The following is a 13,246-nucleotide window of genomic DNA, read 5'->3' as shown; positions in this document are numbered from 1 at the left end:
GTCCTTCCAAACTTCTTGTTGTGATTTAGTTCTAATTTCATGGCATTATGGTCCGAGAATATGCAGGGGACAATCCCAATCTTTTGGTATCGGTTCAGACCCGATTTGTGACCCAATATGTGGTCTATTCTGGAGAAAGTTCCATGTGCGCTTGAGAAGAATGTGTATTCAGTTGAGTTTGGATGTAAAGTTCTGTAGATATCTGTGAAATCCATCTGGTCCAGTGTATCATTTAAAGCTCTCGTTTCTTTGGAGATGTTGTGCTTAGAAGACCTATCGAGTATAGAAAGAGCTAGATTGAAGTCACCAAGTATAAGTGTATTATTATCTAAGTATTTCTTCACTTTGGTTAATAATTGATGTATATATTTGGCAGCTCCCACATTCGGAGCATATATATTGAGGATTGTTAAGTCCTCTTGTTGAATAGATCCTTTAAGTATGATATAGTGTCCCTCTTCATCTCTCACTACAGTCTTTGGGGTAAATTTTAGTTTATCTGATATAAGGATGGCTACCCCTGCTTTCTTTTGAGGACCATTCGAATGGTAAATGGTTCTCCAACCTTTTATTTTCAGGCTGTAGGTGTCCTTCTGTCTAAAATGAGTCTCTTGTAGACAGCAAATAGATGGGTCCTGCTTTTTTATCCAGTCTGAAACCCTGCGCCTTTTGATGGGGTCATTAAGCCCGTTCACATTCAGAGTTACTATTGAGAGATATGAGTTTAGTGTCATCATGATATCTATTCAGTCTTTGTTTTTGTGGACTGTTCCACTGAACTTCTTCTTAAAGGGGAATTTTAAGAGTCCCCCTTAAAATTTCTTGCAGAGCTGGTTTGGAGGTCACATATTCTTTTAGTTGCTGCCTGTCTTGGAAGCTCTTTATCTCTCCTTCCATTTTGAATGAGAGCCTTGCCGGATAAAGTATTCTTGGTTGCATGTTCTTCTCATTTAGGACCCTGAATATATCCTGCCAGCCCTTTCTGGCCTGCCAGGTCTCTGTGGAGAGGTCTGCTGTTACCCTAATACTCCTCCCCATAAAAGTCAGGGATTTCTTGTCTCTTGCTGCTTTAAGGATCTTCTCTTTATCTTTGGAATTTGCAAGCTTCACAATTAAATGTCGAGGTGTTGAACGGTTTTTATTGATTTTAGGGGGGGATCTCTCTATTTCCTGGATCTGAATGCCTGTTTCCCTTCCCAGATTAGGAAAGTTTTCAGCTAGAATTTGTTCAAATACATATTCTGGCCCTCTGTCCCTTTCGGCGCCCTCGGGAACCCCAATTAAACGTAGGTTTTTCTTCCTCAGGCTGTCGTTTATTTCCCTTAATCTATCTTCATGGTCTTTTAATTGTTTGTCTCTTTTTTCCTCAGTTTCCCTCTTTGCTATCAACTTGTCTTCTATGTCACTCACTCGTTCTTCCACCTCGTTAACCCTCATCGTTAGGACTTCTAGTTTGGATTGCATCTCATTCAATTGATTTTTAATTTCTGCCTGATTAGCTCTAAATTCTGCAGTCATGAAGTCTCTTGAGTCCTTTATACTTTTTTCTAGACCCACCAGTAGGTGTATAATAGTGCTTCTGAATTGGCTTTCTGACATTGAATTGTCATCCAGATTTTGTAACTCTGTGGGAGAGAGGACTGTTTCTGATTCTTTCTTTTGAGGTGAGGTTTTCCTTCTAGTCAGTTTGCTCAGTGCAGAGTGGCCAAAAGCAAGTTGTATTGGGTAAAAGAGAAAAAGAGAGGAGAGAAAGAAGGAAAGAAAAGAGAAAGAAAAAAAAGGTAAGAAAAAAAACGAAAAAAAAAAGGAAGAAAAAGAGAAAGAAAAAGAAAGGAGAAAAAAAGGGGGTGGGGGAAGGAAACAAATCAAAAAGCAAAACAAAACAAAAACAAAACAAAAAACAAAAAAAGAACCACAGGGGAGTATCTTCTGATTCTGTGTACTTTAAGTCCCTTGGCTTCTCCTGGAAGTTGTCCGTCTAGCTGGTGTTCTGGGGGAGGGGCCTGTTGTGCTGATTTTCAGGTGTTAGCAGTTGGGGGAGCTGCTGTGCCCCTGCCTGGTGCAGGGCTCAGTGGGGGTTGTTTACCCCGTGAGGCCGCAGGAGGAACAGCCCCAGTGGCGGGGCAGCTCTGGAAACTTGGATTCAGCTCTGGCAGGAACTCCGTCTGCAGGGCCTGGAGGCTCCGGGGCGGGGCCGCTGATCTGCTCATTCGGGGCAGGAGCGTCCTCGCTGTCCTGGGCCCTCCCGGCCTCTGCCTGTCCCGGGGGAGGCCGGATCCTGGGCTGTGTCCCGGCGCCCTGTGCTCCGGTGCCTGCGCTGTTGGATTCGAGCTCCCGGGCTGCGCAGCCCCCTCCCCGGAGCTGCCGCCCGAGCCCCTCCGAGCTGCTCTTGGAACCGCGCAGCCCCCTCCGCACGGAGCCTCTTCCTCTGCCCGAGCCCCTCCGAGCTGCTCCCGCCCCGCAGCCCCCTCCGCGGAGCCGCCGCCCGAGCCCCTCCTGGCTGCTCCGGTCCCGCCGGGTCCCACCGTGCGCGCTGCAGCCCTTAGGGAGCTCGGCGCACTCTCCTGGGTGCGCAGTTGCTCTGTTCCTGTCCCGGGGAACCCGAGGGCATCCCCGCCCTCCTGGGTCCTGCTCCACCCCCTGGAGCCCCTTTCCCCCGGGAAGGTCGGTGCAGCTCCTGCTCCTCCGGGACGGGGCTCTCCTGTCCTGGGGACACCTGCCCCGGCCTCAGCCCGGCTCCTCGCGGGGCCCCTCCCCCTTGGAGGCCTTTGTTTCTTTATTTCTTTTTCCCCGTCTTCCTACCTTGATAGAAGCGCGAACTCTTCTCACTGTTGCATTCCAGCTGGTCTCTCTTTAAATCTCAGGCCGAATTCATAGATTTTCAGGATGATTGGAAGGTTTTCTAGGTAGTTTGGTGGAGACAGGTGATTTGGAGACCCTACTCTTCCGCCATCTTGCTCCTCTATCCATAGTGTTTTGAATGTACCTCTTTGTAAAGATTTTGCATGTTTGTGGTTACTATGAGTATTGTACCATATATACCTATGTAATCAATTATAATCTACTATTTGACATTATACCAGTTTGAGCAAAGTACAGAAACCATGTCGCCTTCAAACAATAATTGTGTATGACTTAATCCCTTGCAACTCCCTGAGATGTCACACAAAAAAACTGTCAGCATAGTCTTTCTTTACAAATATACTATGAGAATTTATGTCATTTCTCTTTCAACATAAACTTCTTGCAAAAGCTATAATACTATTACACTGATGGGACTGAAAAAATAAATACAATTTTAGTAACCAAAAAAAAAAAAAAGTATCTTCTTTTAAGTCCCTTTACCTCTCTCATTTGTAATTGTCTTTATTTCCTCCATATTCATTGCTAACTGTATAAGACAGCATTATGTTTTGCTTCAAACATCAAACTTCATTTAAAAAACTCAAAAGCAGAATGAATGTCTTTTGTATTTACCTACACTTTTATTCTTTTCCATTGTTTTTCTTTTTTTGCTGTTGCAAGTTTCTTCTTTTATCATAGTCTTTCTGTTTAAGAACTTACTCTTTTAGGTTAAGTTTGTTGATGACAGCTTCTCTTCATTTTCCCTCATCTGAGAATTTCTTGACCTCCCCTTCATTTCTGAAGGAATATTTTCACTGGATATAGTATCCCAGGCTGACAATTCTTTACTTCCAGTGTTTAAAAAATGTTTCTTCTGGCTTCCATGATTATCTGTTATTATTTTAATTGTTTTCCTCTTAAAAGCAAAATATTGTTTATGTCTCATGGCTGTTAAGAATTTTCCTTGTCTTTAGTTTGTCGAGTTTGATTTTTGTGTGTGTGTCTTGGCATGGATAACTTTGTTTGTTTGTTTAGGGTTTCCTCAGCTTCTTGAATCTTAGATTTATGTCTTTTTCCAAGTTTGAGAAAATTTCAAATCTTGTTAGAATACATTTTTAGTCTGACTCCCTTCCTCTTCTCTTTCTGTTACTCTGATGACATGAATTTTGGAATTTTTGTTGTGGCCTCACAGATCTTGAGGTTCTATCATTTTTTTTTGCAATGAATTTTCCCTTCTTTATTCATACTGAGTAATTTCATGGAAGGTCATGGATTCTTCCCCTCTGTCCTCTCCATCATATTGTTAGGCCTATCCAGTGAGGTTTTTTTTTTTTTTTTTTTTTTGGTTCATAAATTTCAGTTTCAAAATTTCTTTTTGAAAAAAAATAATAAAAAAAAATAAATAAAAATAAAATAAAAAAATTTCTTTTTGGTTCTTCTTCATGTCTTTTATTTACTTGTTGAGGCTTTTTAGTTTGTTTTAAGTCTTGAAAATTGCTCACTGAAGCATTTTTATGATGGCAGCTTTAAATTCATATCAAATTATTCCAACATCTATTTCATCTTGGTATAAACATTATTCCTACATTATCCTTTCTCATTCAAGTTGTGATCTTTCTGGTTCTTGGTAGGATGAATGATCTTTTATTGTCTTGGACATTTGGGGCATTATGTTGTGAAACTATGGATTTTATTTAGATCTTTTGTTTTAGCAGGCCTTCTCTGGTACTTTGCTGGTGGAGTCTGGAGGTCCTGCAAGATCTGAGTTCTTCACTTTCCATTGACAACTCTGGTGGAATAGTATGCTTCATTACCATTGGACAGGGGTGGAAGTTCAGTTCCTATGAAGCCTCTGCTGACGCTACCTTGGCTGATAGGGAGAGTGCCTTCTTACATGCTTCCCATGGGGCCTCCACTTAACCCATGGGAGATGAGCCCATTGCTGCTTTGAGGTGGTGATTTTATTGCATTTCTTGAGATGATTGCACGATTATCCTTCTTTTGTCTGTTGATGACTTTTTTGAGTAATTCTGGAGTAAATCCCAATTCATCATTATGTCTTACCCTATTTGACATTACTGGATGAAATTTGATAGTATTTTACTGAGGATATTTGCATCTATAATCATGAAAGGTATGGGTTAGTAGTTATTTTTTAACATCTTTATCTGGTGTTGGTAGCTGGGTAATGTGGCCTCAGAAAATGAATTGGGAAATATTCACTTACTTTTCTTCTTTCTAGAATTCTTCATACAAATTAGATATTATTCCTTTCTTAAATATTTGATACAATTCACCAGTGAAGCCATCTGTGCCTGTAGCTTTCTTTATTGGAATGTTTTTATATTGAGAATTTGATTTCTTTAATAGATATAGAGCTAGTCCAGTTTCTTCTTCTTGAGCCTTGGTAGTTTGTGTGTTTCAGTGAATTCTTACATTTTATCCAACTTATCTAATTTATTGGCATCAAGTATGGCATTCCATTATTATCCTTTAATGTCTGGAAGATCTTTTGTGATGACTGCTCTTTCAATTCTGATATGGATCATTTGAGTCTTCTCTCTTTTTATTCTTGATTAATCTGGAAAGAAGTGGTTGATTTTATTTAAAGAACAGTTATTTGTTTCATTGATTTTTTTGGCTGCTTTCCTTTTTATTTGATTTCTGCTCTTGATGATTTTATTTTCCTTCTGATTTTTTTGGGTTTAATTTGCTCTTATTTAATCTCTTAATTTGGAAGTTTAGCCATTCATTTGAGACCTTTATTTTTTCTACTATAAAGTTTTATTCTGTAAATTTCTATATGAACACTACATGAACTACATCCCATAGATTTTGATATGTTTTCAGGCACATTAATATATCTGAAGATTTTCTAGTTATCTTTCTTTTACTGGTTTCTGGTTTAATTCCATTGAATTAAGAGAAGGTTTTTTTTTTTTTTTTTTTCATATGATTTTAGTCCTTTTAGCTTTGTAGATGTTTGTTTTATGGACCAAAATGTGGTCAATTTTGGTGATTTCTTTTTTGTTCGAGAGGAGTATGTGTCCTGCTGCCATTGGGTAGTATGTTCTATAATTGTCAGTTTTGTCAATGTAATTGATAGTATTGCTCAGTTCTCTATATTATTAATTTTTGTGTGCTTATTTTATTGATTACTGAAAGAGGAGTTTTTGAAGTCTCATAATTGTGGGCTTATCTATTTTTCTTTGTAGTTACATTTTTTTCTAAATGTACTTTGAAGTTCTGTTGTTTGGTGAATATACAATAAGAGTTGTGTTGACTGTCATTATGTGTCTCCCTTTTTAGGTCTGATAATATTTTGTTTTTAAGTCCATTTTGTTTGATTTTAATGTAACCATTCCTGCATTTTTTGATTATTGGTCGTATGGAAAGTGGGTTTTTAAATACCTTTTTCATCCAATTCAATCCAGTTTCTTTTAACTGAAGTTTTAAATCATTTTTATTTAATGTAACTAGGGATTGATTTGAATTTAAATTTACTAATTTGCTACTTGTTTCTTTTTTGTCTCATTTGTTCTTTGTTATTTTTTCTCTCTTTTCCTGCCCTTTTTGTATTAATTGAGCCTTTAAAAATGATTGTTTTATTTACGCTTTTTGTCAGTTATGCTTCTTAAAAGTTTCATGGTGACTGCCCTAGGGCTCATAATGTATATCTCTAATTTATCCTACCCACCTTTAAATACTGTCTTACCATTTCACAAAGACTTTAAGAACTTACCACAGTAACCTTCAGTGCCTCTCCCTACCCTTGGCACTATTGTCATGCATTTTACTTTTGTATGCTATTAACCCCTCAACACAACGATACTATTTTTACATTAGAGAATCAATTACATTTTAGAATGATTAAAAATAATATGAGGAGTCTTTTATATTTTTACCATTTCTACAGATTTTCATTTCTTTGTATAGATGTGGTATAGTCCTCTTTCTGGTATGTTATTCCTTCTGAATGAAGAACTTCATCGCCATTTCTTTAGCACAGGCCTTCCGGAAGTGAACAAGAATTCTCTGGTTTTGATCATCTATGAAAGTCTTTATTTTGCCCTTATTTTTGAAAGCTTTTTTTTTTTTTTAATCTCTATTTAGAATTTTGGGTTGGCAGGTCTTTTTTAAAAAAAATATTTTAAAGATGTCATTCTCTTTTCCTTTGGCTTGCATTGTTTCTGATAAGTCTTTTTTAATAATTATATTTCTTCCTCTGTCATGTGTCTTTTAAATATAATGACTTCCTCTGTCATGTGTCTTTTATCTCTGGCTAACTGCAAAATATGCTTTTAATCCTTTGTTTCAGAAATTTATACATGATGTGTCCCAGTCAATATAGCATCTGAGTTTAGATATTTTTTTAAAAGATTTTATTTATTCATGAAAGACACACAGAGAGAGGCAGAGACATAGGCAGAGGGAGAAGCAGGCCCCTTGCGGGGAGCCTGATGTGGAACTCAATCCTGGGACCCCAGGATCACACCCTGAGCCAAAGACAGACACTCAACCACTGAACCACCCAGGCAGCCCTTGAGTTTAGATCTGTCTGGCAGTAGTGAGGAGTGAGTAGGTCTAACCCTGCTGTTGTATCTGTGTGTGCTGCAGTGGGGAGGGGAGCTTAGGAACATCACATTTCTGGCAACGTCACTCCAGTAGAGACCTGAGTCCTGAAGTGGCCCTTCTCTAGTGTGTGTCACTAAGCAACACAAGTTAGAGGCATCAGAGACTTCATTTTCTGAAGTTATCACTTTTTAATTTTCAGATAGCACAAAACAATTCAGAAGTGATGTCATTGTAAAAATTACTGTTTTTTTTGTACATAAAGGATATTAGATTCACTGAAGAATGGAAAAAAGAAAATGAAGAGCCTAAGGAGGTACCTAAGAAGGAAGAAGCAGACGCCCTTCCTAAAGCTTTTCTTGCTTCAAGCAAGAATATACTAGAGAAGAACCAAATTAACTTCGGGAAGTTTCAAATGACCAAGAGATTAGAGCCAACTTTAAACTGGAAGGCCACTGTTGATTTCAAAAAGTATGTAGAAATTTGCATGAGGGCTTCTCTGATACATCCTCAGTAACCACATTTGCCTAGTTGTTAGTTTATGTCATGGGAGAAAGTCCAGAGTAGATGTTGACATGTCCCTCCATAATACAAGTCAGTCCCTCCCTGCTCTTCATATTCCAAGTAGAAGTATTTGGCGTGAATACGGCTTATGTGTGGGCACCAGAAGGGAAGGCAAGAGCACCATTGACTCAATTGGTAGGTCAGGGCTAATATCACGTGAAAAAGATGATAAAAGACATGGAGGAATCTCACGGGCAATGTAAACGCAGTGGTAGGGACCTGAAGAAGTTAAGTGCTAGGTGAATTTAGAATGATTAAAATTATGTGAAGTGAATCAGGGAAATCTTGATAGAGACAGCATCTTATCTATTAACAGAACTTTAAGTAAATACCACAGAAAGGCTAGAGCCTCCAAAATATTAACAGGCTTAAGTGAAGCAGACACTAATTTAAAGAATGTCTGACATACAAAACGAGTTCCACTTAAGGACGTCTATAAATAGGTACCTAAGCACAGATTAAGGCCCTGTGTTTCATAAAAGCCGGCAGTCGGAGATGCCAAGGACACTTTTTAAATTAGCATATAGCTTACAAATTTCAGCCTATTTTTAATGTTCCATGCGGTCCCCGATTGGGTAAAGCAAGAAGTGGCTCCCAGCTGGTCACAGGGGACCCTCACTTGCAGGGATTCTGAGAACCACGGAGTGAGTACATGTTGCCAGCAAACCCAGAGAGCAGATGGAAGGAGTCCTGGGGAAAAAGGAGATGCTCTTGTTCCTCTAATTCTCATCAATTTTGAGGTGTTTGATCTCTGTGACTCCTATCTGAAGGAGTATGAAAATGACAAATACACAGGCTGCTCTGTTATGCTGGAAGGTGAATCTTAAAATACCACTCTTCCCACGTCCTGGCATTTTTCAGTTATGAGTTTACCTAGCCACTATGTAATGAAAACCCACTATGTGCCAAGGACCACGCTAAACCTGGGAATCCCTGGAAAACCAGATCCAGGCCCTGTGGCAGAGTCGGGTGGGGAAGGGAAGTAACCAGGCAACTTTCACCCAGGGCAGGATGTGCCCAGAGTAGAAGGCTCCGAGTGAAGGGGCCTGCAGAGTGACAGTTCCTAGTACTTGGTCCTTATAAAAGAAATACTGGCCAAAATGTGCCTGAAAGACTGAAGGGACATCCCAGGTGTCAGATGAGGCTGGAACTCATACAGTTATTTTCTGTATTAGGAAAACATGTCACACGGGTGCATGAAAATGATGAAATCTTTAGGTACATTTCTATTTTTAATTTCCTATCAATCCACAATAAGTTAATTTTAAAATGTTAATATATTTTTAGGCACAAAAGCTTACTAAGAGACACTCAAGAGAAAAAACATAGAGGAAGACTTGAAAGGTCAGGACCACCTGTTTCACCTGGAAGAGCACAGTTAGTTCGGTACGTATCTATTAAAAGGAACCATCCTTTAAAGCCACCCTTTACCCAGTGGGCTAGATAGCATGCAAATTTCTGGTGTTCTTATCATTACATCGGGGTCCTCTACTGGACCCTTGGACCAACTAGTATTGACTAGTTATAAAAATGATAATACTGAATTTCTTTGAATATATTTGCAAGATATCCTTTTAGTGAAGAGTTCCTTGAAACACAGGCATCTATTGGTACTAGTTAACTCTCTGTAAACAAATGAATTTAATGCTAATTGCCATGAGTTGAGTGATAGGAGAACTGGGCTCTTTGCTGATCTCTTACTTTTGAACAATCCTATCATAGCAAGGGTAAGTCATCTTCCTGAGCCTCATTTTACTCATCACTGGTGGCACTGCCAATCCTAAAGTGATAGATGTTATTTCTCATTAAAACAGCCATCAGGGCAGCGCGGGTGGCTCAGCGGTTTAGCGCCGCCTTCGGCCCAGGGTGTGATCCTGGAGTCCCGGGATCTAGTCCCACATCGGGCTCCCTGCATGGAGCCTGCTTCTTCCACTGCCTATGTCTCTGCCTCTCTCTCTCTTTCTGTGTCTCATGAATAAATAAATAAAATATTTTAAAAAACAGCCATCAATAGAAGGCTAGTAAACTTCTGACTCCATTTTCATTTTGACAACAAAAGCGGCATATGTGGAGGAGGGTCAGCTACTTTTGTTAGTAAGTTTGGGGTAGTAGTGGGAAGAAATGCAGACATTTCACATTATAAAGTTTGTGCACACAGAAAAAGAAGAAACTTTAAGACACCCTACTACATTAATCCTATATTCTTGGGTTCAACATAATAAATTATTTGATTTATTTGACTATTTTTAAAACTTTTTATTTTGAATTAATTACAGATTCACAGAATGCTGCAAATATAGTACAGAGGAATCTCATACCCTTCACCTAGCTTCTCCCAGTGGTTGCATCTTGCATAACTATCCTACAGCACTGAAACCAGGAGACTGATATTGATATAATGTGCATGTATCATTTTCTATCACTTTATTCCATGTAGATGTGTGTGATGACCATGTCAGTCAGTGTGTGGAAGGGTTCCATCACCACTGGGAAGCCACTCTTGCCACCTCTTTATAGTTATGCCCACACCTCTTCCCTATAATCCTAACTCCCGGCAACCATTAACCTGTTATCCACTTCTATAATTTTATCATTTTGGGAATATCATGTAAATGGAATTATACACTTTTGATATTGACTTTGTTTTCATCACTATAATACCCCTAAGATCCATCTAAGTTGTTGCATATGTTCATAGTGCAATCGTTTTTTTTTTATTTATTTTATTTTATTTATTTATTTATTTATTTATTTATTTATTTATTTATTTATTTATTTATTATTTTTGCTGAGTAGCATTCCATGGTGTGGTTGTACCATCATTTATTTAATTATTCACCTATTGGGAGCATTTTCATTGTTTGCAGCTTTTGGATATTAAAAATAAAGATGCTATGAACAATCATATAAAGGCTTTTATATGGATGAAGTTTTCATTTCTCTAAGATAAATGCCCAATTGCTGACACATAATAATTGTGTAGCTTTTTAAGAAACTATCTAACTTTTCCAGACTGGCTGTACCATTTAGTTCCCATCAAACACTTAGGGGAAACTGAGTTTATCCTCATCCTTGCCTTTGCATCCAAACCTTTTTTTTGGTTTTGGTTTTGAGCTATTCTACAAGATGTATAGTATTATTTCATCATGGTCTTAGCATTTCCCTAATGGCTAGTGATGTTGAACATCTTTTCATGGGCTTATTGCCATCCATATATATTCTCTAGTGAAATGTCTCTTTGTCTTTTGTTTTTTATGTTCTAATCAGATCACTTTTTAAATGTTGAGTTTCGAGAGTTCTTTATTCTGGATATCCTTGATTGAATATGTAGTATGCAAATATTTCCTTCTCCCTGTAAGTTGTTTTCTCATCCTTTTTATAGAGTCTCTCTCATAGAATAACGTTTTACTATTGATGAGGTTCAATTTATCAATGTTTTCTTTTATGGGTTGTTTTGTTTTTATTTTTAATATGTTTATTTTAGAGATAAAGAGAGAGAGAGTGCATGGGGAAGAGAAGGGGAGAGGGAGAGAGTCTCAAGCAGGCAGACCCTGTGCAGGGCTCAATCTTACATCCCTGAGATTGTGACCTGGGCCCAAACCAAGAGACGGATGCTCAACTGACTGAGCTACCCAGGTTCCTGTATGGGTTGTATTTTTGATGTCATGTCTAAGAAGTCCTCATGAAGCCCTTGGTCCTTAAGATTATCACCTATTTTTTCTAAAAATGTTTATAGTTTTACATTATAAAGCCTATGGCCTTTTTCTTATTTTTAGTGTGAGACTTTGGTCAAGATTTAGTTGTTGTTGTTTTTTTGTTTGCTTTGTTTTTTTTTAAGTGGAGGTCCAATTTCTCCAGCACTATTTAATGAAAAGGTTATCTTTCCACCATTGAATTACTTTTGTATCTTTCTTCAAAATCAGTTCGGTGTACATATGTGGGGCTATTCTGGGTATCTGTTCTATTCCACTGATTTTTTTCTTTTCATCTAGCCCCTTACCACTACCACACAATCTGTATTACTGTAGCTGTATAGTAAATTTTGAAGTCTGGAAAAGTGATTTCTCTCACTTTTTTTTTTTTCAAAAATTGCTTTTAGTTATTCTAGTTCCTTTCCTTTCTGCATAAATTTTAGAATAATCTTGCTATATCTCCAACAGAAAAAAATCACTGATGATTTTCTTGGAAATTACATTAAATATCTATATTAATTTGGGAAGAATTGATATTTTTACTATGTAGACTCTTCCAATCCATGAATATTATATATCTCGGTTTATTTAAGTATTTGATTACTTTCACTAATGTTTTATGGTTTTCAGCATACAAGTCTTGTGTATTTTTTCTTAGATTTACAACTAGAAGTGGAAGTTCCAGTGCTGTATTGGTCAGCAGTGATCAAAGTGAACAATAGCCTTGTTTGTTCTCAATCTTAAGGGAAAAGTATTTAGTCTTTCACCATTAAGTATGATGATGGTGTAGGTTTTTGTACAAATATTCTTTATCAAGTTGATAAAGGTCCCTTCTGTTCTTGGTTTTCTGAACATTTTTATTCACATTTGGGTGTTCATTTTGGTCAAATCTTTTTTCTACATCAATTGTATAATCATGTCATTTTTCTTCTATAGGCTGTTAGTGTGGTTGATTACACTGATTGATTTTTGAATACCAAATCAGCCTTGCATCTCTGTAGTAACCCCACTTGGTCATAGTGCACTCATCCTATTTATAGGTAGCTGAATTACATGTGCTTAATATTATGTTAAGAATTTTTGCATCCACAATCTTGAGAGTATTGTATTGGTTTTTGTTTTTGTTTGCACTGTCTTTGGTTTGATATCAGGCTTTGTAAAATGAGTTCCCTCCTATTCTATTTTCTAGAAGAGATCATATAAAATTTGGTGTTCTTCTGTGTGGTAAAATTCTACAGTGAAGCTATCTGGGTCTAAAGACTTCTGTTTTGGGTTTTTTAATTGTGAATTAAATTCTCTTAATAATTGTGCTATTCAAATTATGTGTTTCATATTGGGCAAGTTGTGATAGTTTATACTTTAAAAGAACGGTCCATTTTATCTAGATTGTCAAATTTATGTGTGTATAGTTGTTCATAGTTTTCTCTTATTATTCTTTTGTTGTCTGCAGGATCTGTAGTGATATCCCATGTTTCATTGTTGGTACTGGTATTTGTGTCTTTTCTTTTTCTTGTCAGTTATACTAGAGTTTTGTCAATTTTATTGATCTTTTCTTTAAGCAGCTTTTTGTTACT

The 13,246-nt window shown here is 37.6% G+C and overlaps 1 long non-coding RNA gene across 1 annotated transcript; it reads left to right on the top strand.

Moving 5' to 3' along the window:
- Positions 1-7,651: 7,651 nt before the first annotated feature.
- LOC144310165 (uncharacterized) lies at positions 7,652-10,523 on the top strand. The gene is made up of 3 exons (XR_013375857.1): positions 7,652-7,887; positions 9,268-9,366; positions 10,257-10,523. It is a non-coding gene; the product is annotated as an uncharacterized LOC144310165 (long non-coding RNA).
- The last annotated feature ends 2,723 nt before the right edge of the window (positions 10,524-13,246 follow it).

The sequence above is a fragment of the Canis aureus genome, unplaced genomic scaffold (assembly GCF_053574225.1).
Source record: "Canis aureus isolate CA01 unplaced genomic scaffold, VMU_Caureus_v.1.0 ptg000481l_RagTag, whole genome shotgun sequence".
NCBI lineage: Eukaryota > Metazoa > Chordata > Mammalia > Carnivora > Canidae > Canis > Canis aureus.
The sequence above is the reverse complement of the archived record's forward strand: the minus strand, read 5'-3'. Positions and strand labels throughout refer to the sequence as shown.